The sequence below is a fragment of the Ambystoma mexicanum genome, chromosome 4q (genome assembly GCF_040938575.1).
Source record: "Ambystoma mexicanum isolate Mex_15411 chromosome 4q, UKY_AmexF1_1, whole genome shotgun sequence".
In the NCBI taxonomy this organism is placed as follows: domain Eukaryota; kingdom Metazoa; phylum Chordata; class Amphibia; order Caudata; family Ambystomatidae; genus Ambystoma; species Ambystoma mexicanum.
Genome location: NC_090928.1, coordinates 713,473,176 through 713,499,020, shown reverse-complemented (window position 1 = coordinate 713,499,020; position 25,845 = coordinate 713,473,176). Strand labels below are relative to the sequence as shown.

The following is a 25,845-nucleotide window of genomic DNA, read 5'->3' as shown; positions in this document are numbered from 1 at the left end:
GTTTCACCTTATGTCGCCCAATTTTGATGTCAAAATCCGCAGTCCCCTCGACAGGAATTTCCTTCCCGTCAAAGTTCTGCAGTTGTCCAGGAAGAGAGGTGAGAGGAATACGGTAATTCTCCCCCCTTCCGGCATTTAGTTCCTCAAAGGCCCTTTTGGACAGAAGGGTAGCTTGGGATCCAGTGTCCACCAGTGCCAAAATTGTACCCTGCCCCTGTACTTGTACCGGGGCATAGTATCTTCCCTCCTTCTCCTCAAGGGGGCACAGATAATCCACATTTTTGGACAACTGGTGGGCTAACTTTCTGGTTTTGGACATTGCTAGAGAAGAGATTTGGGCAGAGTTCTGTGGAGAGTCTTGGGAATCTGAAAGAAAAAGTTGGCAACTGGAGATCAGAGCCATTGTGGGTTCCCCTGGTTCCGGTTCTGGGCCGCCCCCCCCCCCTTTTGGAGGCAGTCACCAGGTTGGGTTTGAACCAGGGGATTTCGGTATTGTGGGTTCTGGGATGAGATGATGGGCGGCGGTAGCTCAGTCTCCATATCTCCCCAGTCTGGATTGGAATCCCTTGGGACCCATTTTTCTTTAGGAGGAGTTCCCCCATCTCTGAAGGAGAAGATCCTTTTCCCAGGATCTTCTGAGGATCCCTCTCCCTCAAATTGGAAGACCTGTACCTCCTCCACAAAGTGGGTCTGTTTGGGTCCTTTGTTTCTCCTACCCCCCCTCTGCTCCTTGGGAGGCAGGCTTTCAGGGGCAGGAGATTTTGTTTCCGGTTTGTGGTTTTCCAGGGGCTGTTTACAAGTTGGGAAGGAAGCTTCCTCCAAGGCTTTACACCCTCCTTCCCCTTTTGCCTCCTCCCTGGGAGCCGGTGGGTTATCGGGGTGCTGCCTCCGTCATTGTTCTGGAGCACCAGGTCCAGAGTTTGGGGCATTCTGCGGTGGCATGCTCATCTGAGGGTTCTGTTGAGCCCTCAGTATGTGACCCAGATCTCGTGCCATATTTTGGACCTGGCGCTCAAGTTGTGAAACCCGCTCAGGCTGATACGGGGCTCTATTTTCTCCCCTGGGCTGATCCCGGGAAGGGTAGCTATCCCTTCTCTGGTTGTACCCTTGGTTGGGAAGATTTTGGTACCCCTCCACCCTTGGCCTCCCCCTGTCCCGGATTAGATTGTCTGGGCTCAGGGAATTGGGGAAAGAAGGATGGATGATTTTGGGCCTGGAAATAGGGTGGATACCTGGGGAAAAAGTTCTACCCAGGATTTGGTGAATTTCTGCCCTCCTGGGGGAAGTTAGGAGGGAAGTTCCCCGGGTCAGGTGCTTGGCTGGATCCCCCCCCTTGGGCTGGAGGAGTCCACACATAACCCAGGATTGGTCGGTTTCCCTTGTAGCGGGGACTTACATAGTCAGGGGGCGGGGAACCCCATTTGTGGGACTACCTCCTCGACTCCCTGTCTGTGACTGGCCCGAGGGCCTTCTGGGCTGTGAATTATTTGGTGCAGGCAGGTTTTTAGGCCCCCCCATCTCCAAATCTAAAACGGGGGCAACCTTTACCTCTGCCACCTTGGCAGCAGCAGGGGTGCTGTTGGTTTTGGGGTTTTTCAGCGCATTATTTTTATTTTCGATGGGCTTCTGCACCTCATAGATCCGGGTAGCCTGTTCAATGACCCAGTCTAAAGATCTTTTCTCATGAAAATCACTCACAAGCTGGGTCATTATGTATTTGGGTAAGGCATGGAAAAACGTATTGATAAATTCTCTGCTATCCGTGCGCACCCTTCTGGTGGTCTGCACAAAAGCACGCTTTAATTCTTGCACAAACTCTTGTGGGGCCTCATCCTCCCCACATTGCAAATTGTAGGCTGCCTTGCGAGCCTCTTGAGGATTTCTGTGAACAGAAAAATGTTTCAAGACGGCCGCCTTATAGGTGGACCATCTTAAATGATTTTGGTCCTCCAGCCCCGCAAAGAAACTGGAGTATTCTGGGGAGAATGTCCATTTGACGTACTGGATGCAGCTACTGCTGTCCTTCAAATTTAAAGTCTCCATCATTTGCTCATAGAGCTCCAAGTGCTCCCAAACAGAATACTTGGCGTTATTATGATAAGGCGTGATAAAACTCCTTATTGCCTTTATTTGCTTTAATGGGTCCTTAAGCAAGGCCCTTTTTGCCTTATTGGCCTTTTTGGTTCGGGTAACCCTGGTCCATTCATCCTCTGACTCAGAGGCACTGCTCCCAGAGGTTCCTGTCTGATCTTCCAGGTTTTCCCGGATTCTGCGAGCCTGGGAATGGCTGGCAGAATGTGGGGACCTGGTCTCCTGTGTCCTGCGCCGTTCAGAGGAGTCTTCAGATTACTCCTTGCTGCCAGGTTTTGATGGGTACCCCCCCCCCCCCACTGACCTAACTGGGCAGAGATTTTCAGGATGCCCTTAATGGGCCTACTCTCCTGGGGTTCCCCACTAAATTGCACTGTGCTTGGGAGCCCATACCCGGATGCCCGCCCCTCTATTCCTGGGAGATACTGGCCTATGAGCCCCAGACTTCTGGTTGGATAGTAATCTGCCATCCCTGTGGCCCGGTGCTCATGTGCGCCAGGGGACATGGGGTTGGCAGAGTCCAGGGACTAAGAGATATGAAGGCCTCTGGTACTAGGGCTCCTGAGGTTATGCTCAGGAGTCTCCCTCTCCCAGCGAACCTGGTCTCTATCCGCCCCTGCTCCCTGTTGCAATGCAAGAGCCTGCGCTTTCAGTTACTCAGTTAAGGCCTTACTAGACTCTATCAGTCTCTCCTGCATCGCTACCTGTTGCTGGAGCCTATCATTGTGCTGACAGAGAGCCCCATTTTCTCTCTGTGCCTCCTGATTGGTCCTGGAGTACTGGGCCAGTCTCTGCTGCAGGAGGGTTACCTCCTGAGCTGTGTCCCTATTGGCCTGCTCCTTTCTTGCCAGAGCATCCTCCACCCTCCTGGTGTGCTCTAACAAGTTCTGGTGTTCTTTTTGGAGGTCACCTAGTCCCTGGAGGGCCAGGTGATTTTCTTCCATTTTCCTTTTTGAGTGGCAGACTTCCTGGACTAAGGTATCCCTTTCCTGACTAAGAGTCTGCATCTGTGCCGCCAGGTCGTCCCTTTGCCTTTGGAAGGCACCAGCTTTCTGGTGTTCTTCATCAAACTCTGCCTGGGTATCCAGGTCTTTCAAAATCAATGTATTGCTTTCCTCTTTCTCTCTGTCTAGTTGGATTTGCAGGGTGGCTACCTGCTCTGTGCATGCCCTGTTGAAATTGATCTGTTGCTCCAGCTTTTTCTGGCTCTGCAGTAAGGAGTCCAGCCTGTCTTGGTGCGCCTTCTGCAAAGCCAGAATTCTGGTATCCTGGTCCATCTTTTCCTGTTGCAGGATATCCATATCCTTCTTTATTTTAATGATGTACTGTCTACTCTCATTTTCGGACTCCTGGCTTCTGTGCAGCCTCTGCTCAGAAGAGTCTAGATCAGATTGGGCCTTCTGTAATGCCAGCAGTTGCCTACTCGCCAGATCTTGGCCTTCAGCACATTTGTCCTGCATGGCTCCCATATGTAAATATAAATATGCCGCTACCCTGGCAATCTTGTTGTGCTCATCCTTGGTCTTAGGGGCCATATATAGTTCACTCAGGGCCACATGTAAGGGACCCTGGTCTCTCCATATATCTGACCCTGTTTCAGTGATCTGGGGTGCGATTGCCTGCAACCAGACCGTCTGGTCCTGATGAGTCCACTCACCTCTCACAAATAGCTTATGTAAGAAGTGCTCTCTGGCTATTTTCATATCTACCAAGGTCATCATTCTGGAATTTGAGTTCCTTCCTGACTTACAGAAGTTTGTATTTTATTTTTGCAAAACAGACCTTTCCCTTAGAGCGTCCTTTTGAGGAGTGCTTTACAGCGTAACACAGCGTGGTGATCCGACCGGATGTATGTATCTTGTCAGTTAGCACACTGTATTAATCTGCACAAGTGATAGATCTAATCCGGAATCTCTGGCTACGAGCCTCCAATTTGTAAGAAGATTCAATTCAACACTACAGCTAAGTCAATGCCTAGTCTGGGATACTGAATGGAAACCCTTATTGATATATCTTTATGTCCAGTTCATGAGTTCTGGATGAATACCCCTATATAACACCCCTCTCTTAGAATCCCCCTGACCCCACCAAGTCAAGAAGTAGTTCTGTTTTGCAAGTTTAAAAGGTTTATTTGAGAAATAAGACAAAATATAGATACCACGCTTTTATAATAAATTAATAATCGATATCGCCCTTATAAATATAATGTTAATCAACAATGGGTAATCTGACACTAGCACACTTCTTTATAATCAATGAGGAGTTAGTATAGGATGGATCAAGTAGCAAAAATACTTTTATGATTTCAAGGGAAAAGCAATGAGGAATAAAATGCAGTACAGAAATACTTGAGATGAATTTAGCAAAAGATAATATTATCACTTTTTCTCTGGCAATTCATCCCCCTCCCCTATGCAATGTAAGACATGGAAGTAGATGGAAAGAGGAGCACACAGTTCTCAGGAATGCAATCAAATACAATACGAAATTCAGTTCCCCCCCAGCAAGCTTAGAGAAAACCGGTATGAGTTTTAAAACACAGGCCCAAGTGCTTTGAATGTGGTGGCAATGAAGTGAGAAATATGCTGAAATGCTTTTAATTCCCTTTGGGAGGTTCAGGGTGAGTGAGAGATACTTGGGCTGAGTTCAGGCTCACTTTAGCAATGATTCAGAGATGGTGATTAAGAGGCAAACAAATTTTTAGCAAGGAAAGAAATGACTGCTGATGGTTACACGTGGCTGGATTTTTAACCAAATCGCAAATCGCGGTAAAATTTGTGAGTGCGTGAATCGTGATTACGGCAAAAGTATAAGGAGTAGCAAGTCGGTTCTAGGTTCGTTGGAAAGCTGAGATTCAAGCTGTCAGAGGAAAGTTAAATTTCGTTCCTATCCCAAACGGTTCCAGAGATACGGACGATTAAATAAAGGTAGTTTTTCATATTTAAAGTAAACTCAAAATGACAGGTGACAGCTTGCAGCTTCAGAATTGACAGGTGACAGTTGTGCAGCTTTACAAATGACAGATGACACGATTTCTAGGAGGCTGTTCTACTTAGGTTAAAATAGTTTGGATTAGATTATTTTAACTAAGAGATTGGTTCTGCACAGTTCTGCTAGGTACTCACAATATAAATTTGAAATAGGCCTCGCCACGGATCTGGTCAGGTTTTGGACTGGACTCCGGTTCTGGTCTCGGCACTTCACAGTGATCTGGGTCAGCTCTCTGGTTCTGCTCACAGCGGTCTGGATCTCTGGTCTGGTCTGTCCGGATACAGCGGTCTCTGCACTGCTCCTGGATCTCTGCACTGGTCCTGGCAAAAGTTCTTGGGCAAGGGATTCAAGCAGCTCGCCCGGCTGTGAGTAGCTTGCAATGATTTGAGGCCTGCTGCAGAGTGTGGTCCGGCAAAACGCTACGCAGCAACTGGGTTTGAATGTCTCTACCTGTCCCAGCAGTCTCTTTTTATGTGTTTTGAAAATAGGTGTGTGCCTGGGCCTACCTAAGCCTGCCCCTCTCTACTTGTCATTGGCCCAATTCTCCCCTCTCCCATGATTGGGGGAAGGAAATGTGAGCCATAGTGATGCTGTAGGTTTTATGGGTCAGAGGATCCTCCCCTGGTCAGTTTGCCCACAAATCTATATTTGATTCAAATACATCCTTCCCAGATATACAATTTGTTGAAATTACATGTGCACATTATATATTCCTTATGGTCCATGCTTGTCCGTCTCTGATCTTCCAGGGGGCTTGCATTCAAAAATGACAACATTTTGCGCTTTTTAACTGGTTTTGCAATATCGGACATTTACCCAAATTTACACACATGTGCGCAAGGAGTATGGACATTAATTGATGAAGTGTCAGATTTTTAACATGCAGACATTTGGAGTGAGACCCTATTTTCCGCTAGCAACCCCCCAGAATACACCACAGGGTCCTAACGCATCTCAAAATGTTCACAGATAAATCACAAAAATAATGATATTACTTATATAATTCTGACAAGTCCGCACTTTGATTTATCTATCTTTTTAAAATTATGCCCTGCTCAAAAAGGGGTGTGGCTTCCCACATCACAGGGTGAAATAACTGGTTTATCCACTTCCCCCAAGCTCAGCTGCTAGCAGAGGCACTGCCCCTCCCAGTTTCCGCTAAGAGGAAGCCACTTTACGGCCCCCCAATATAACATTTGCCTGAGTCCAGGACAGGCCTTTGTTCAACTCCCTGTAGTCCCCAGCTGCTCCACCCCTACTCTAATCAACAGGGCCATGTGACCTCAGGATGCAGCCAGGCCTGGCAGCCAGGCCTGGGAACACAGCTGTTGATCCAGTATCAACTCCTGTCTGGGGTAGTTGTCAGGCAGAATTCAGTTTCATTAAGCCAGGTTTCAGCTAAATGTCACTTTTTGTTCCCAGTTTTCTACATTCAAATCAAACTGACAATTTTTACATATACATTAAATAATTACTTCCTTCAAGTCATTTCAGAATATAGTTTTACATTGTATCCACCTCTTAGCAAGTCTTTCCTTGGTCTGGTTTTGTTTCATTTGTTCAGTTTTACACAAAAGTCTTGTGGTTTTAAAACGCCGGCTTTCTGATAGTGGCGAGTACTGGTAATGCAACCATTTTTGGGATTAAGAAAATGAATTCCCAACAAGAAGGTTGTATCTTTGGAGTGGTCTCGTGCCAACTGCGCAGTTCTCCTATTCTGACGTGAATGTGGGCGGCGATAGCTCATCCCCACATCCACCCAGTCTATTGATTTAGTTTGTTCTGGGATAGAATAATGGGCGGCGACAGCTCATCCCCACATCTACCCAGTCTATTGATTCAACATGGGTCAAAACCCATGACAACCCTAAGAACTGCATCAAAGGCATATTTCAGGTCGATAAATATAGCGTCCAAGGCCATCTTCCTTAGGTGAATGCACTTTGAAACTAGCATCTGGAACCGGAAGGCCTGGTCTATTGTATTGAGCCTGGCTCTAATCCCACCTGGAGGTGACTAATAATATTCATCCAATCAATGTTAATAAATGAGTTGGCTGTTTATTGAAGGATTTGAAAAAAAAGCTATTTGTTTTGAGAGATTGGTCTTCATGGCAAAAAGAGGTAACCCTTAAATGTAAAATGGTCCAATAACTACTCTGCTGTCTTTTTGTAATTAAGATTGCAAAGATATTGACTATTTAACTGGAGTATACTGCAATTATTGCATTCATATTTTCCCTAATTCTTTCTGACTTTCCCTACCATTTCCATGGCCATAATGTGCAATGATGTAGCCCATACTTATTTTCCATTTCACCAATTCTCGAGACGTGAGCCGTCATTAAGCTGTCATTAATCTTTTAAGACTTCCAAGATTTCAATCTTTGTCAGGCTAATACTCTGCAGACACCCACATTTCCAAACTTTAAAGTGACAAAATATGTTTTTCACAATAGACACTTTAAAGTAAGTACAAAGGGAAGCCGGTTCTCATTTGTCACCCTTTTTCAACCTGATGGGCCATTTCCAAAATATGTATTTAAGCACCAACTCTGCTCAGAGCCTTTTGGCATCTGTTGATGAAGCAGTGATGGAGGTCTACGATTGGAAGGTAGTTATACTGCTGTAAACCAATCATATTCGTCCCGAGTTAAGCTTTCTCTCAGTGCCCCATGCATTAATGAGATCCACAGTGGATGTTTCAATCTGCTATGAATACCCATTGTCAATGAATTACTCCCTGTGCTGGTCATTGTTTTGGGGTTTCAGCCTGTGTCTTGAATGGTGAACAAGATATACATGGGCAACCATTTTATTTTTACTTATATTGAAAAATTACAAATCAGCAATCATGGCTGCCATTTGACAAGAAGGCAGTGATTTTGGAACCTGCGATATACAATATCTATCTATCTATCTATCTATACAAGTGACCCCCAAACCCCTCCTTGGTCTTTTTCAAGACACCACGCCTCCTATTGGCACCCTGAGTACATTTCTTATCTCACAAATGTGCCTGAAGGTGGAGTTATTTATGCAGCTTGGTTTTGCCATTGGTAAAATGAAGACAATGGAATGCCATGCGGGGAAGGGATGTTTCTCTTGTTAAGCTTGGTGGTTGGATGTATGCAGACTCAATCAAGTGCCACAATGTGCATCTCGTCTTTCTCACACATGTTTTTTTTTTTCTCATAGAGCCCCTCCTCTCCCCCTGTTGCCACACTAGGCAGCTGCACGGAATTGCCTTCTCTCACCACAGGACAATCAATAACGAGGAACTAGGTCTGTTTATAAAGATGGCCCTTAGTGCTTATTGCACTCACTGTGGCCCTTTTCTCGGTAGAGTCTGATTTGGAAACAGGATTCTGACCTGTGAAAAGCCAACTCTGGGAGAGGGATTACGAGTTAAGGGTGCAGTAACAACTGTGTTTCTCACAGGATTTCTAGTCTTATTAAATGTGTTTTTACAATCCTAGCTAAAGCTGATTGGAAGGTGTGCAGTGTAACTTTAATTGTAGCATATTGCCAAAGTATTTTTAATGGTAGCACTAGGTTTACATACACTTGCATAAAGAGAAGAGCTGGAGAAACCCATAGTTGATGGCATGATTCTATTTTAGGATGGACCCTGTGACAGTACAAGCAGGATCATCCGTATGTGGTAACGTGTTGCCATTTTTGACATTGACAACATTTATTTTTTTATTTAGGAGAGTATGGAGGTACAAAGCCCGCCCAGTGATGATTGACTGAGCTTAGTGGAAGGCACCACTTAATAGATTGTTACTAATTTACGTTTACATGCTGAGGTTAACATTTCTAGCAGCGTTCAATTCCCTAAGGGATATATTTTTCACTGCCTTCCTGTTCAAAAAGTGAGGGAGCAGCCTTGGACAATGTCGGACAATATTTTCAATTCTGGATGTGAAAAATGGTTTCTTGTCTTTTCCACCCCTTCCAGAACCTATGTGCCACTGCTCCTACACATCTTGTCGCAAAACACATTTAACACCACTAAAGTCCAAAAGGCATATGTTATGATTTTATTACTTTTTCTCTTAATATTGTTCCCTTTCACAATGTCTTTATTGCCCATTACTGCAATTAAATGCCCTCTCATATTGCCTGTGCTCGTTTCCCTCTTGTTTAGGACTGCTATTGAAGTGGGAAAAGTGAACAAAAGGCTCCCACCAATCCCCTCTCAACCATGGCCTAGAGGATCACGGCCCAGACACCCGCCACGAGAGGAGTTTGCCCATCTCCCAGACGACCAAATACCCTGGTACAAGAACATACGGATGTGCCCACTCGCATGCCCACCCGCATGCCCACCTGCCTGCCCTGCACATGCCGACACCTGCGGCATGGATGAACTCGACTAAACCATCCAGCACCAAATCAACACATCGTTAGAGATGCCATAACGACTTAGCTAACGGTCAGCACACTCGTGCAACATACACACCGGACACTCCCACACCAATCCACACGAAGAACATACTCAGTGCTATGACGTAGGCGACGGACACAACCACAGACGTGCATCTTTATTATTTTTAACATAGGCTTCTCAAATGCAGAAACGCAAGAAGCATAATGAACTTATCTAAAAAGGCTTGCTCACGCTTCTTCTAAAACCATGTACCATAATGAGGAATATAACGGAGACACGATACTGGGGATAGAGCAATATGATACCGTAACCTAAAGCGCTCTGCATCAAATGGTTCCACCCATGCACCAGGCCCAAGTAGGCCGCAAGCAAAAGCTTCCATGAACATTAAATGAGCAAGGGTTCGGTTGCTGACCCTGCAGAATGAGCCCAGTGAAAGCAGACAGTCAAGGGCACAACGTTGCAAACTCTCATTCCGCAAGCCGATGCCAAGGTTGCACCTGCAAGATAAGCCAGGCACACAGTGAGAAATATAATATTAATTGTGCAGAATTCTGCCTCAACCACGGTCCCCACCTCACGTGACCAAGCTGAACTTGATAGGGTGCCAAGCCCAGGAGGAAGAAGGCATCTGAATCCCCCTGTCTCAAGACACAGGCAGATACAATTAAGCGACTCAACGGACATCTGCGGCGGTGGGAGTAGTCGGCCTTCCTGTTTATGAATAAATCCTCACATTGTCTGCACATACCCATAGAGAAACATTGTTGCAAATGACAGGTGCACCGCGAGCTGGGAACAGCGATGTTCCCAGACTGGGGGGCTCGCGGGTGAACCAATCAGAACATGGGACCCTTATCACTGACGCCATTAACATTGACCAATCCTCAGGGGTCTTCATGTAACAATTTTTATGTATCAAACTGAAGGGACAACCCAAATATACCACCTGACTGACTCTTAACCAATAACCCCGTCCTCTATATGTATGCTATACTAACCCTACCACTCGGGGAACCAATCCAGAGTGGCGATAGGTTTTTTGCTAATTTTGCTAAGGTGACGCAAGTAGCGCGTCATGCTAAGGTAAAAAGGGCCTGCGAGCCCCACGCTGCTGAGAGAGTGTCAGGACGGACGCGTACGATCCTTGGCCATCCCTGCCGTTTTGTTTAATAAACAGCAGAATCACATTGCTTCTTGCGTGTGTCTCATACTCTATCTCTTTGGGATATACGGGAGGAGTTGGGGCCTCCCTGCCTGGAGGTCCGCCGACGGCCCAGCCGGCCCCGGGAGAATTCCCCCCCGACAAGTTGGAGGCACTGCTGAGATCTGTTTAAGGTCCGCTTTTATTTTTATTTTTCCAAGTAATCCCGTTGCGAGGAGGCCCGGCGGCGCGGCCGCCTCTGCTGTTGCCCCCTTTTGAGGACTACAGGACCATCGCGGAACTGCGAGAAGACCGGACAGCGCAATCCGGATAGTGGCCCTCGGGAGCCGGTTGAGAAGTATCCCGCCCGCGGTTGGCGAGTGTCCAGACGTAGTCCAGACGAGGGGAGGTGGCGAGCCGCTTGGAGGGGTGCACGCAGTCGAGCGGCCCCGCATCAAGAGAATTTGGTGAGTATGCCACGCCCAACAAGCAATGTGAAATTGTGAGGGAGGGGGGAGGAATTGAATACGGGAGGTGGGAGGTGTTGCACAGGTGCGCGGCGAAGGTTTGATAATTTAGTGTTGGCAATGAAATGAATGGTAGCCGGACGAGTGCGAGAGCAGTCCGCTACGTTACAGGAGAGAAGGGGGGCGGAGCACGAAAACATCACGTGCGGCCGCTCATAGACACTGATTGGCCTAAGTCGCGACCACGTGTAAGGGTGTGTGTGTGCGGTTTCCTACGATTTGGCAATTATTGATCAATGAGTAGATGAGGATCCCTATTGTTCGAGCAGGAAACTCGATAGATAGATGACGTTTCCCTGTAGGCGGTAGCTAGCTAGTTGCCCAATACGGAAGATAATTGGCTGGTTAAGCCCTCCTGTCGAGGGGCGTATCACACGCGAGGCGACGCAGCGTGCGCTTTCCGATTATATTATTGATTACCTTGTTCCAGGAGTGACAGGAAGACAGCTGTGGGGTTAACGGGGGAAGATTGCGAGTGTATTTTGGACTTAAAGAATATATGAAGAACTTACCAGTAGTCTGAAGAGATCGGTGACGTCACCAGCAAGGCTTACATAGGACATCTCGAGAACCAGGCATCTTTTATTTTTGAGTGGCGGGGAGGAGAGCTGTGCTAAGGGCGTGGAAACAGAGGTAAATGGTAATGAGTTGATCGGGGGAAGGCGAAAGGAGGTACGTGGCTGCGCACGGAGAACGCCGGCCACGGCAAGTGCAGAGGAGGGAGGAGGAGCGAGTGAAAGTAGGACGGCGGTATAAGAACGTCACAAGGGGCACGCAGCCGCAGGGGGATACGTGCGCCTCGGCCGCAGGGGGCCGTAAGGGTGTTGTATAAAGGAAGAAAGGAAAGAAAAGAATATACAAATGTAAATACTATATTTTACTAATTTTTCCTTAGCGGACTATCGCAAGTCCCCAAACTTACGGGGCCAGGTAAAGATACAAGGCTGTATATTGTAAACTGCTAGTGAGATAACCGCTACCAAATAGGGGAAGGGTGACAAGTGGAGCGCTACTATGTCATACGGGACAGGATTGGGGGGGTGGGGGAACACCCTCACTACCCCGCTGCAACACATATGTAAAACACTATCACCCCATAGGGAGAAATTGATCAAGTACAGCATAGAATGGACACAGGGGACGGACAACAAAATGACGACACCATGGCCGCCTAATGGTAGCTTCGATCCATATACCCAACACTCATTATTAAACCATCTGCACAATACATACAAGGGGAAGAAGTTAACGCACCACGTGGAGGTGTTCAACTTATGGAGGATGTTCCAAGGGTCCCGACCAGGACCGAACGGAATGTTCATTGTAGGGGAAACAACGGGAGATACGGAGATTAAGGAGGAGGGAGAGAATGGGGAAAAGGAAAGTGAAGGAACACAGAACACGGGGCAAGGACAAGGGGGAGGAGAAAAGAGTGACAACTCAACCGGAAATGAAATAAAACAGGAACAGAACGACGATATACCTCTAGCGAAGGTAGTGAAAACAGAGGGAGGGGGGTTGTATCCTTTAAGAGAACTAGGGGAAATAGCAAGAGAACAATTAAGGGCGGCTGAGGGGTACTCTAACCCGGCATACAGCCCGCCTCCATATACAGTCACAGGTGGCCACACGGGAGGGGAGCGGAGTAGTAGAACGGGATCAGCCCATGGGAAGATACTAGTAGGGGAGGGGAGGACTGAAGAAGAGCAGACTACGGACATAGGAAATGGTGAGTGGGTAGCTGCGCAGATACTATTAAAATTACGAGGTTCATTAACAGGAGAAGAGAAGGAGGTGGTGAGGAAAATGGAGGAGGATAATGGCAGGGAGAGTGAAATGGAAGGGGAAGAGGGGAAAGGAAAGGGGGAAGAGCCGTTAAGACAAAAGGAAGAGACCTTGGAGAAACGATTAGCAGAATTAAGGGATGAACAGAATGAACTGATCAAGCAGCTCGAGAGGGGGGAAAGAGAGAGCACGGGAAAGGAAAGAAGGTAAGAATGAGTTGGGAAAAATGAGAGAATGAGCTGAGGAACAAAGGAGAGAAGCCGAAAGGTTAAAGGCAGCGGCAGAAAGGGTATCAAGAGCAGCACTGCGCGACAGCAAAAAAGAGGAAGAGGAGAAAGAAAAAGAAATGGCAATATGGAAGAGGAGATTACTGTCAGAAACGACAAGGAAATACGAAGAAGGGAGGATGATAGAGAGTATAATAGAAAGGGAGAGGGAGAGATTGGAAAGGAAGAAAGAAGATGAAAAGATATTGGAAAAAATGAGTTGTGAAGTAATGGAAGAATTAAAAAAGAAAAGAGAGGAAATTGGTAGGGGAATAGCGGAGAGACAAGAAGGGGAAAGAGAAGATAGGAGGGGGGAGAGTGAAGTAAGGAGGAATGTATATAGAGGCACAGAAGTAGCAACAACATCGGCACAAAGAGGAGCGAGTAGTAAAGAAGAAAAGGGAGGAACGGACCTAATAAACTTAAGAACAGTAACGATTGGGGGGAAAAAGACAGTTTGGGGGTTGCCATTTATGAATGACTTTTGTAGTGAGGAAGAGGAAGAAATGGGGAAGGAAGGAAGAAATAGTGAAAGGGAGAGCCTAGATAAACTATACACCACCCGGACAAATAAAGACTCACCATGGATCTGCGGGAGAAAGGAAGAACTGCAGAGAAGTGAGGAGGGGGAGCATGGAATGGCGGAGGGGCAGACACGTGAAGCCACGCCGTCACCGTCCCGTCATGCATGCTCCACCACCCCACGCCCATTGCGTGCAACATGCCCATCTAAACTCGCGCCCTTCACAAACGAACTGACACTCTATGCAAGAAGGCTTAGAGACCTCCCTGGACGCAGGCAGGGAGAACGACTACACACGCCCACAATAAATAAAGGAAATGATGAAAGAAGGGGTAGTGGTGGAGGAGAAAGAGTAAAGACTAGGAGAAATATGGACGAAGCTGACAATGTAGAAGAGACGGAAGAAGAAGAGGGGTGTGAGGACTCGATTTTGTGGAACCCAGGGGGTAAAACGGGACACAACTTAATGCCTCTTCTAGAGAGGGGAGGGGTTAGACCACAATACGTCCCTTGGAAGCATGCAGACAAGGAAAATATAAAATGCAGACTCCCATCATTAAGTGGAGGTGCGGGTAAATGGATATATGAAATGGAAAAACACACCGCAGGACAGAAGTTGGCAGTGGGAGATGTAAAGGGCCTTCTCATATCAATATTAGGTGATGCTGCGGATGACATCTGGAAGAGAGCGGGCTTCCCCGGGGTAACAATAACAAACACATCTCACGATGGGGCACCATTCGCAAACTGCAGACATGCATTATGGCAGGCACTGAGGGTACAGTATCCGGACACATCGGACATAGGAGCTATTACCTCGCGCAAGATGCGTGAGAACGAAGATCCTGTTGATTATATCCAGGAAATTCAAGAGAAGTGGCGTATGGAAACTAGAGAACAATGGGACAAAACGCCAGCAATATTCTATCATATACTAGTACAGGGGCTCCCAGAAGCAGTCCAGAAACAACTGAAGAAAGTAGTGGGGATGGAAGCAAAAGCATGGCCAGAAATACAACTGACTATAGTGCATCATTGCAGGACATGGCAAGAAAAAAATGAAAAAAAAGGAAGAGGATAGGAAAACGGAAGAGGCTAAACTAGTACAGAAGAAACTCACTAAATACACGATGGAAGGCGCACTAATAACTACACCTGCCACAATAACTCAAAGCCCCACACAAGTAGTGGCTGCACAAGACCACTCCCAAATACAATCATCGCAGACTGTAACACAACAGATGCCGCCACTCCAACCATACACGACTAACATGGGAGGAGGATACTCAACGCCAGGAGCTGGGTATTATAATTACAACAGGGGAAGGGGAGGAGTAATGAGCGGGAGAGGATACGGATTTAACACACAACAACAGGAGGGGGGACTTAGAAATTCCTACCCCACCGGGTACCCAGTATACCAGGACAACACAGGAAGCTTTCCATGGCAGAACAGGGAACCACCGGTGTGTTGGATTTGTGGATTGGTGGGCCACATGTCACGTACGTGTAGAGTGAGACCAGGCACACCGTTGTGGAATGAACAGGGACAACAAGAGCTCCCACAGGAACAGCAGGGCATCCAGCAACAGCAGACATTGCAACAGGGAAACGGACAGCAACAACTAGTAACACAACAACAGCCACGACATACCCACCGCCTCAACAACAGGTAGCGATTACACAACAACCCCTAGCACAGCAAGTACAGCCACCTGTACAAGTCCAAGACCACAACATAACCTCAACCAATACCCAACTACAGCAAACACAACTGGGTAGGGTGACAGTGCTGGGACACAACCCTTACACGGGAAGTGGTCAATCATTATACCCCCAATAGGACAGCCCACAGACGACCTTGGTGTGTCCCATCCTGTCGGTAACACCTAATAGTGCGGAGGAACCACGCATAGAGGTAACGATAGGTGACAAAAAATTATCATTCCTTGTTGACACCGGGGCGACCCGGTCTTGCATAAGGGAAGGTAAATTTAAGATGTCAGGTGAAGCCATGAACACCCAAGGATTCTCTGGGGCTAGGGGGTTGGTTCCCTTTACTGATAACATTCCCTTATCAATAGGGGATTATGACATGTCAGTCCCACTTTTATATTCTAGGGCCTCACCAGTAAATATAATGGGGAGAGACATAATGAGCAGGTTGAATATGACGATCTCCTTTACGGAGGACGGCATAATTTGCTCCACTCCAGGAATTAACATGCTCACTGCACGACAGATCATGCAGGCATACTGTGGACAGACAGTGATTAGGGCTGAGCCAGTAGATGGTGAACTGTTCCAGTACGGGACGGACATGGCATTTGCATGGGTGCCAGGGATAGAGGGAAAGATCTGGAGGAGGCCAGCAGCCTACTTGTTTAGACCAGAAACGCCAGCCAACGAACCAGAAGGAAAGGTGATTTCAGTGGACATAGAGAGCATTATAGCAACCGCTGATTACATTGCAGTGCATGCCCAAGACAGAGAAGGAAGAGCGTGGAGGGCAGTGATAGCACTAGCAGAGGGATGTAGACTCACCCAGGTGTCAGATGAGGAGCTCTTCTCAGGAGAAAAGGAAGAAGGTGAAATGGTATTTTTGATGAGTGTGGAAATATGGCTAAAGGTGACATACAAACAAGTGGCACAGAAAATTGCAATGGCACTTGAGGCACCCACGTCCACCCCAGTTCCCTTTTTTGAGGAAGACATGGCAAAAGTACCCACATCATTATGGACTACTAGCCCCTATGACGTGGGGTGCATAAAAAGCATAGGGGGGGTAAGAATAAAATTAAAAAAGGGTGCAATACTCCCCAGAGTAAAACAGTACCCACTATCAAAAGAGGCAGATGAGGGCATATATGAAACAATAACAGCCCTTATAAATAATGTCATACTGGTCCCATCAGAATCTTCATGCAACACGGCTGTATACCCAGTGCGCAAGGCTAAAGGGGGATCTTGGCGCTTTATACAGGACCTCAGGCCTTTGAACAACATAGTGGAAGCAGAATACACCATAGCAGCAAACCCGGCCACAATATTGTGCGGCATTCCGGCAGAGGCATCACGGTTTACAGTGATCGACCTTAAAAATGCCTTTTTCTCAATACCACTGCACCCAGACTCACAAGATCTGACAAGCTTCACTTACAGAAACACAAAGTGGAAACACACCAGATTGCCACCAGGGTACTGCGAGTCACCCTCAATATTCAACAGAGTAATACAGATGGATTTGGGTAACATTGAGGTAGAAAGCACAGTGTTACAGTATGTTGACGACATAATCATTTGCAGCACAAACGAAAATAGATGCAGAGAGGACTCATTAAAGATGCTGACAATATTGGCTGAAAAAGGTTACAAGGTGGACAAGGAAAAGCTACAATACTGTCAGGAACAAGTACTTTACATTGGACAGCTCATATCCCAATATGGAAGACAGATTGCACCACAAAGAGCACAGGCAATTTTAAAAACACCATTGCCACAAACAGTGAGAGAATTACAGCAGTTCCTTGGCCTGTGCAACTACTGCAGAGCATGGGTATTTGATTACAGCTCATACATAGGACCCCTACTTGAGGGGTTAAAAGAAGCTAACAAAGGGGAGAAAAAGTTGGGGTGGACAATGGAAATGAAAGAGGCTTTTGATGAACTGAAAGATGCAATATCAACCGCTCCAGTACTGGCCACCCCAGATTATGAACGACAATTTTTTATATTTTCACATTGCGACTCAACAGTAATGAAAGCAGTGTTGGCTCAAAAAACAAGCATGGGCTACAAACCAGTAGCGTTTTACAGCGGCCACTTGGATCCCGTGATGCTAGGTAATTTCCCTTGCGAACAAGGTCTCGCCGCAGCTGCCTTTGCGGTAGAGAAAGCATCAGCAATCACCATGGGGTGCCCAACCACACTATTTGTGGAACATGCACTATTTGCAATATTGAACAAACCTAAGTCCACACTAACAACTCAGAGGGTGTCAGGTTATGAGATAATATTATCTAGAGCTGAACTATCAATTGTTAGATGTAGCACGGTCAACTCTGCAAGGTTTATAGCAGAAGCAATTGAGGAAGGAGACTATGCACACGATTGTACAAAGGTTACTGAAATGTATTCATGCACTAGAAGGATTGAAGAGAATGCACTAGACGGAGGTGATCTCTTGTTCATTGATGGGTCATCAACAATTGACCAAAGTGATGGGATTAGGAGAACTGGGGCAGCAGTGGTAAAAACAACAGAGGTACCGGTGTGTGTGGCGATGAAATGCGTACAATTACCACAGCATTACTCTGCCCAAGCAGCGGAATTGGTCGCACTGATCTTGGCGTTGAAGGAAAGCTTTGACAAGCGAGTGACCATATATTCCGACAGTGCATATGTCACATCTACTGTCCATTCCGGGTTATCCACGTGGAGGAGAAGAGGGTTTAGGAGAGCTGACGGCACCCCAGTGCAACATGCCCTCTTATTAGCTGAACTAATTGAAGTAATAAATGACCCCCAAGAATTGGCCTTGGTCAAATGCACCGCACACACTAATGGAGAAGATCATATTTCAAAAGGGAATCAGCAGCAGACGCACACGCGAAGTATGCTGCATATTTTGGTGAGCTATAGAACCCCCCAGAGTCAGAGAGAGGGAGAGGGAGGGGAATAGCTAAGGAGCTGTTAATAAGAGAAGGGTACACCCATCTCCCAGCCACACAGATTATGGAGCTACAAGCGGCTGCACCAATGACAGAAAAAGAAATATGGGTAAAAAGAGGATGTACAATGTCGCCAACTGACACACTATGGCGCCAGGGTAGCACTGGAAAGATGGTAATGCCACTGGCACTATTGAACACCGCCCTGAGCCAACTACACCACCCAGCCCACACAGGCAAGGAAGTCATCGCAGCACGAATTAGGGAAGATTGGTTCTGCCCCGAGTTAAATTCCCATGTGTAAAATTTTGTCAGCAATTGTCTCACATGTCAGCAGTTCACGGCCGGTCACACGCTGAAGGTGATAAAAGGTACTATACCCCGGCCAGAGGGACCCTTCCGACACATCCATATTGACTATGTTGATATGATCAACGAATGTCAAGGAAATAGGTATATGATTGTAGTTGTGTGCCCATTCTCGAGGTGGATAGAGGTAGGGCCCTGCTAACACCCAGATGCATTCCGAGCAGCTAAATTCCTAGTGAGGGAGGTCTTCCCCAGGTGGGGAGTGTGCGAAATACTGCGGTCAGACAATGGGCCGCATTTCGCCAATGAAATGTTCCAGCATATCACGTCCTTACTGAACATCAAGCATAAATTTGCATGTGCATATCACCCGCAGGCAAACGGTATATGCGAACGCCTGAATGGCCTATTAAAAGAGGCAATTGCAAAAATACAGCAAACAACAAAGAAGAGTTGGCTGTATTGCCTTCCGCTAGCCCTATTTGAGTTAAGGAATAGACCAGACTCCGACCACCACCTCACCCCTCACGAGGTGGTGACCGGACGCCAAATGCGCCTTCCTCTGACGCCAACATCAATAGCATTTACCGACCATGAGAGTACTGCAAGTGTCCTTGGTGATGAAATGTACCAATATGTGTCTTCTTTGATTACTAGTGTAGTGTTTGTGTCTCAACAGCTCGAGCGCACGCGGGGCGGGTCTAAGAGTGATCAGCAAGAAGACGCGGATGAAGAATTGGAAAAGGGAAAACTGTGCAAAATTGCCAAAGGTGACCACGTACTACTCCGCAATTTCAAAAGAAAGTGGAACAGCCCACGCTTCACTGGCCCCCACCTGGTAGAGGAGGTATCAACGAGAGCAGTAAAGCTGCAGGACAAACGTGCTTGGAACCACCTACACGACGTAAAGATCGGCAAACTCCAGACCATCCCTAGCGTCACCGACAGGGCCATTGGAAGAGCAGCAACAGCGTCGCCAACGGAGGAAGGGACTTCTACCGCAACTAACGGCCAAAGTGTCCCCATACCCTGCCACCCCCCTGATTCCCCAGAGACAACTACTGAAATAGAAAGGGGTAATTACCATACCGCCCACCCCATGGTCACACGATCAAAGAGTAAAGAAATCTCTACCAATTGAACCCCAACCCTCTGCCCATTGACCCCCTACCCACTGCTATAATAACCCAACTGAAGGACATTGTTTTGCACATACACATGTAAACACTTGAATGTTCTCCTTTTTTCTCTCTCACACATGCAGGTACGGTGTATTATTGTACTGTTAAGAAAACAGATAACTAACAAAGTTCACTGCCCAGGAGGAGTAGATGATACCCTCAGACAATAACTACCCTGAAGAATTATCGCACCAATTTGTCTATTACATAAAAAGGCCAAAGCACCTGAAAAGGAGGAGGGTACGTGTCTACTACACAGCACTTCTCTTGGCCATAGAACAATCAATGCCCCACATCCAACCATACTTGCCTGTCCTAAGAGATAGATCGCTTAGATTGGCGTGGGAACAGCTCTTCGCCTGGGCACTGAACGACTACTTGATAGGGAGAGCTTGAAAACAACAACTAACAAATAACAAGCATATTGAGAATTTTCAGGCGGGCAACTTTAACGTCACAAGAATTAGCTGCCGGACTGCAGCAAGGTAAGAGCAAAATGCCAGTGAAACTAGCCTCTGTAATAAAGATGATAGGGATTTTGATGATCACCGGGTTTGTGGCTGCCTCTGTATGGCGGAACAGTTATGCTTTCAATATTTTAGCTGTACCCAAACCTATTATACCCCCACCCCCAGCTGCAACAGGTGTTACGTCAGGTGGTACTAGCAAAATTCCACACAAGGGAAATAGAGTTAAACGCAGCACATACTCGGAGAATAAAGATATTGACAACTACATACAAAATTCAGCACACGTCTCTAACAACATGTGGTACCAACACATGACCAAAATAGGCAAACAAACAACAGAAGACAGCTGCTACGTCTGCTCATTGATCCCATACGCCATGAGTGCTTCCCGAACTTTTGTTGCCATGGAAATAGATGAAAAAACAGCACAGTGTATAATATACCTGGCACTGTTCCAAACAAAAGGGAGATTTCAAGGGAACATGGTGCACCTGGTATGGAAATCACGAGACACATACCCATACGAAAATAACTTCCTTAAGAGTTATTTGAGCTACCACAAGGCCAGTTTACATGCCGAAGCATTCAGATACATAACAAGTGGCCCTGAAAAAGGAGAAACGAAGAAAGTTACACTACAGTACCTACCATGTGATTGGTACGCCACTGAAGCTCCTGGTAAACAAGGATGTTGGGTAAGACCACTGATAATAATAACAGGGAAGGTGTACCTGGGTGACAAATGGGACATAGGAGTGGTTGGCAGCAACATGATAACGAGAGAAGATACTACAACTATTGCAGAGCACAACAACAGATGTTGGATGACTTGGGTCAAGTACATACCCATGCTAACGTGGATAGAGAAGGATGAAGACCCAATAACAATACTGCCGATGACTGCACCTAAGGTATGCTACCAACACAAAGGAGAAGTGGACGTAGGATACAACACCAACTGTGCAAGCGTGACAGAGCTACCTGAGGGGGGAGCAGGAACAGCAGTAGTAATGGACCATTACTGGGCCTATGGAGACAAGGCATACCACACACTGCCCCCTCTGTGGAATGGTGTATGCAGAATAGTACACGTTAATGTACCATCACTAGTGGTGCCCCAGAAACATGTGAATGTGGCGAACTTCCCCAAAATGGATGAAGGAAACAAAAGGAAGAAGAGATCTGTACAGCTTCAGAAAGGGCCAGAGAACCGAAACAACGGCAACAACACCGTCCTGAACAGAAGGAAAAGACAAGGAGAACCTCTGAAAGGAAATTACCTGTGGGGAAGGTCGGAAACAGCACTAACTTCAATCCCGCCAGAACACAGACTATTCAGCAGAGCAGCTATGTTCTTCTCCTCAATAATACATCCTAGACTACAGGCCTACGCAAACGCAAAATGGCTCCAGATAACTAGGTGGGAACTAATGATGACAATTAAATCTACAGTAAATGGATTCAACGCAATAAAAGAGGAATTGCGAGCAGTAAGGATGGTAGCACTACAGAACAGATATGTACTGGACCTCCTAACAGCAATGGAAGGAAGAGTTTGCGCGAAGATAGGACAATCATGCTGCACATTCATTCCTGCTAACGATGCTGACAATGGTACACTGACAGAAGCAGTATCACAATTGGCCCAGATGCACTCCAAAATGATGGATGAAAGTAAAGGTGTAAAAAAGGATGAGAGCTGGTTTTCGACGCTATGGTCATGGATGCCATCTTGGCTGTCAGATGGACTGAAGATCATAGTTGGATGCATTATTTTGGCTGGAGCTGCACTTATCATAATAAGATTTTGGAAGGCCCGGAAGGCACGCACCACAGACGAGATGATCGAAATGGTCGTTATGCACCCCTTGATGCCAGCAGATGACGGCCAACACGCAGGCACAATAATAAAAGAGAGAGAGAGGTTGCGCAACCAGATCATCACTAACCACCTGGACCCACCATCTGTGAAGCTCGAAAACCCAAGAAACCCAAGGAGCTACATAGGGAAATGGGTATACTGCACACCTGGAGGAACTTGTGTATATATGTACTGTTCGTTTGAGAACCATGTCAACCACTATGGACATTTGGGAGGAGTAACTAAAATATGGAGAGTGAGAGGAGATAAGGAAAAGGATATGTTTGTGGTCGACAAGTCGACCAGAGGGGGGACTGAAGTGGGAAAAGTGAACAAAAGGCTCCCACCAATCCCCTCTCAACCATGGCCTTGAGGATCACGGCCCAGACACCTGCCACGAGAGGAGTTTGCCCATCTCCCAGACGACCAAATACCCTGGTACAAGAACATACGGATGTGCCCACTCGCATGCCCACCCGCATGCCCACCTGCCTGCCCTGCACATGCCGACACCTGCGGCATGGATGAACTCGACTAAACCATCCAGCACCAAATCAACACATCGTTAGAGATGCCATGACGACCTAGCTAACGGTCAGCACACTCGTGCAACATACACACCGGACACTCCCACACCAATCCACACGAAGAACATACTCAGTGCTATGACGTAGGCGACGGACACACCCACAGACGTGCATCTTTATTATTTTTAACATAGGCTTCTCAAATGCAGAAACGCAAGACGCATAATGAACTTATCTAAAAAGGCTTGCTCACGCTTCTTCTAAAACCATGTATCATAATGAGGAATATAACGGAGACACGATACTGGGGATAGAGCAAGATGATACCGTAACCTAAAGCGCTCTGCATCAAATGGTTCCACCCATACACCAGGCCCAAGTAGGCAGCAAGAAAAAGCTTCCATGAACATTAAATGAGCAAGGGTTCGGTTGCTGACCCTGCAGAATGAGCCCAGTGAAAGCAGACAGTCAAGGGCACAACGTTGCAAACTCTCATTCTGCAAGCCGACGCCAAGGTCGCACCTGCAAGATAAGCCAGGCACACAGTGAGAAATATAATATTAATTGTGCAGAATTCTGCCTCAACCACGGTCCCCACCTCACGTGACCAAGCCGAACTTGATAGGGTGCCAAGCCCAGGAGGAAGAAGGCGTCTTAATCCCCCCGTCTCAAGACACAGGCAGATACAATTAAGCGACTCAACGGACATCTGCGGCGGTGGGAGTAGTCGGCCTTCCTGCTTATGAATAAATCCTCACATTGTCTGCACATACCCATAGAGAAACATTGTTGCAAATGACAGGTGCACCGCGAGCTGGGAACAGCGATGGTCCCAGACTGGGGGGCTCGCGGGTGAACCAATCAGAACATGGGACCCTTATCACTGACACCATTAACATTGACCAATCCTCAGGGGTCTTCATGTAACAATTTTTATGTATCAAACTGAAGGGACAACCCAAGTATACCACCTGACTGACCCTTAACCAATAACCCCGTCCTCTATATGTATGCTATACTAACCCTACCACTCGGGGAACCAATCCAGAGTGGCGATAGGTTTTTTGCTAATTTTGCTAAGGTGACGCAAGTAGCGCGTCATGCTAAGGTAAAAAGGGCCTGCGAGCCACACGCTGCTGAGAGAGTGTCAGGACGGACGCGTACAATCCTTGGCCATCCCTCCCGTTTTGTTTAATAAACAGCAGAATCACCTTGCTTCTTGCGTGTGTCTCATACTCTATCTCTTTGGGATATACGGGAGGAGTTGGGGCCTCCCTGCCCGGAGGTCCGCGGAAGCCCAGCCAGCCCCGGGAGAATTCCCCGCTGACACTATTGATGCATAATCTCATAAACACACAATCACTGTGCAACAGCACGTTCAGAGACAGTGTTACATGACAACAAAACATCATTCAGGTACTCCTTGAGCGACTCCGGCCTGATTCACAGAAGATATTGTAATCTGCGATCCCATTTAAAATCACTTTGTAAATCAGGTCCTCTGTGTCTTAAGCACAGCACGGGACGCTGCCATCTGCCACATTACACAGAGGCCGTGAGAACGAAAACAAGCTGTTTCCTTACAATTCAGCGAAGATGGTGTCAATTTCTGGTCGAGGGCAGACACTAGTTAAAAACGCCCGGTATGCTTCTGGAGTGAAGTCAGAGTGAAGAAAGCTGCAGGACAAACGTGCTTGGAACCACCTACACGACGTAAAGATTGGCAAACTCCAGACCATCCCTAGCGTCACCGACAGGGCCATTGGAAGAGCAGCAACAGCGTCGCCAACGGAGGAAGGGACTTCTACCGCAACTAACGGCCAAAGTGTCCCCATACCCTGCCACCCCCCTGATTCCCCGGAGACAACTACTGAAATAGAAAGGGGTAATTACCATACCGCCCACCCCATGGTCACACGATCAAAGAGTAAAGAAACCTCTACCAATTGAACCCCAACCCTCTGCCCATTGACCCCCTACCCACTGCTATAATAACCCAACTGAAGGACATTGTTTTGCACATACACATGTAAACACTTGAATGTTCTCCTTTTTTTTCTCTCACACATGCAGGTACGGTGTATTATTGTACTGTTAAGAAAACAGATAACTAACAAAGTTCACTGCCCAGGAGGAGTAGATGATACCCTCAGACAATAACTACCCTGAAGAATTATCGCACCAATTTGTCTATTACATAAAAAGGCCAAAGCACCTGAAAAGGAGGAGGGTACGTGTCTACTACACAGCACTTCTCTTGGCCATAGAACAATCAATGCCCCACATCCAACCATACTTGCCTGTCCTAAGAGATAGATCGCTTAGATTGGCGTGGGAACAGCTCTTCGCCTGGGCACTGAACGACTACTTGATAGGGAGAGCTTGAAAACAACAACTAACACTAATAACAAGCATATTGAGAATTTTCAGGCGGGCAACTTTAACGTCACAAGAATTAGCTGCCGGACTGCAGCAAGGTAAGAGCAAAATGCCAGTGAAACTAGCCTCTGTAATAAAGATGATAGGGATTTTGATGATCACCGGGTTTGTGGCTGCCTCTGTATGGCGGAACAGTTATGCTTTCAATATTTTAGCTGTACCCAAACCTAATATACCCCCACCCCCAGTTACGTCAGGTGGTACTAGCAACATTCCACACAAGGGAAATAGAGTTAAACGCAGCACATACTCAGAGAATAAAGATATTGACAACTGCATACAAAATTCAGCACACGTCTCTAACAACATGTGGTACCAACACATGACCAAAATAGGCAAACAAACAACAGAAGACAGCTGCTACGTCTGCTCATTGATCCCATACGCCATGAGTGCTTCCCGAACTTTTGTTGCCACGGAAATAGATTAAAAAACAGCACAGTGTATAATATACCTGGCACTGTTCCAAACAAAAGGGAGATTTCAAGGGAACACGGTGCACCTGGTATGGAAATCACGAGACACATACCCGTACGAAAATAACTTCCTTAAGAGTTATTTGAGCTACCACAAGGCCAGTTTACATGCCGAAGCATTCAGATACATAACAAGTGGCCCTGAAAAAGGAGAAACGAAGAAAGTTACACTACAGTACCTACCATGTGA

General features: G+C 46.9%; 1 protein-coding gene across 11 annotated transcripts in view; it reads right to left on the bottom strand.

Annotated features, from left to right (window-relative positions):
* The window catches only part of PLCB1 (phospholipase C beta 1), a 3,004,223-nt gene that overhangs the window by 1,218,625 nt on the left and 1,759,753 nt on the right, over positions 1 to 25,845 (bottom strand). The window contains exon 1 of one of the 11 annotated variants that reach the window (XM_069608294.1): positions 24,325 to 24,402. The exons of the other annotated variants lie outside the window; for them this stretch is intronic. The gene's annotated coding sequence lies outside the window, so the exon portion shown is untranslated. Of the gene's footprint in view, positions 1 to 24,324; positions 24,403 to 25,845 lie in introns of those variants that run through there. 11 annotated transcript variants of the gene reach the window in all.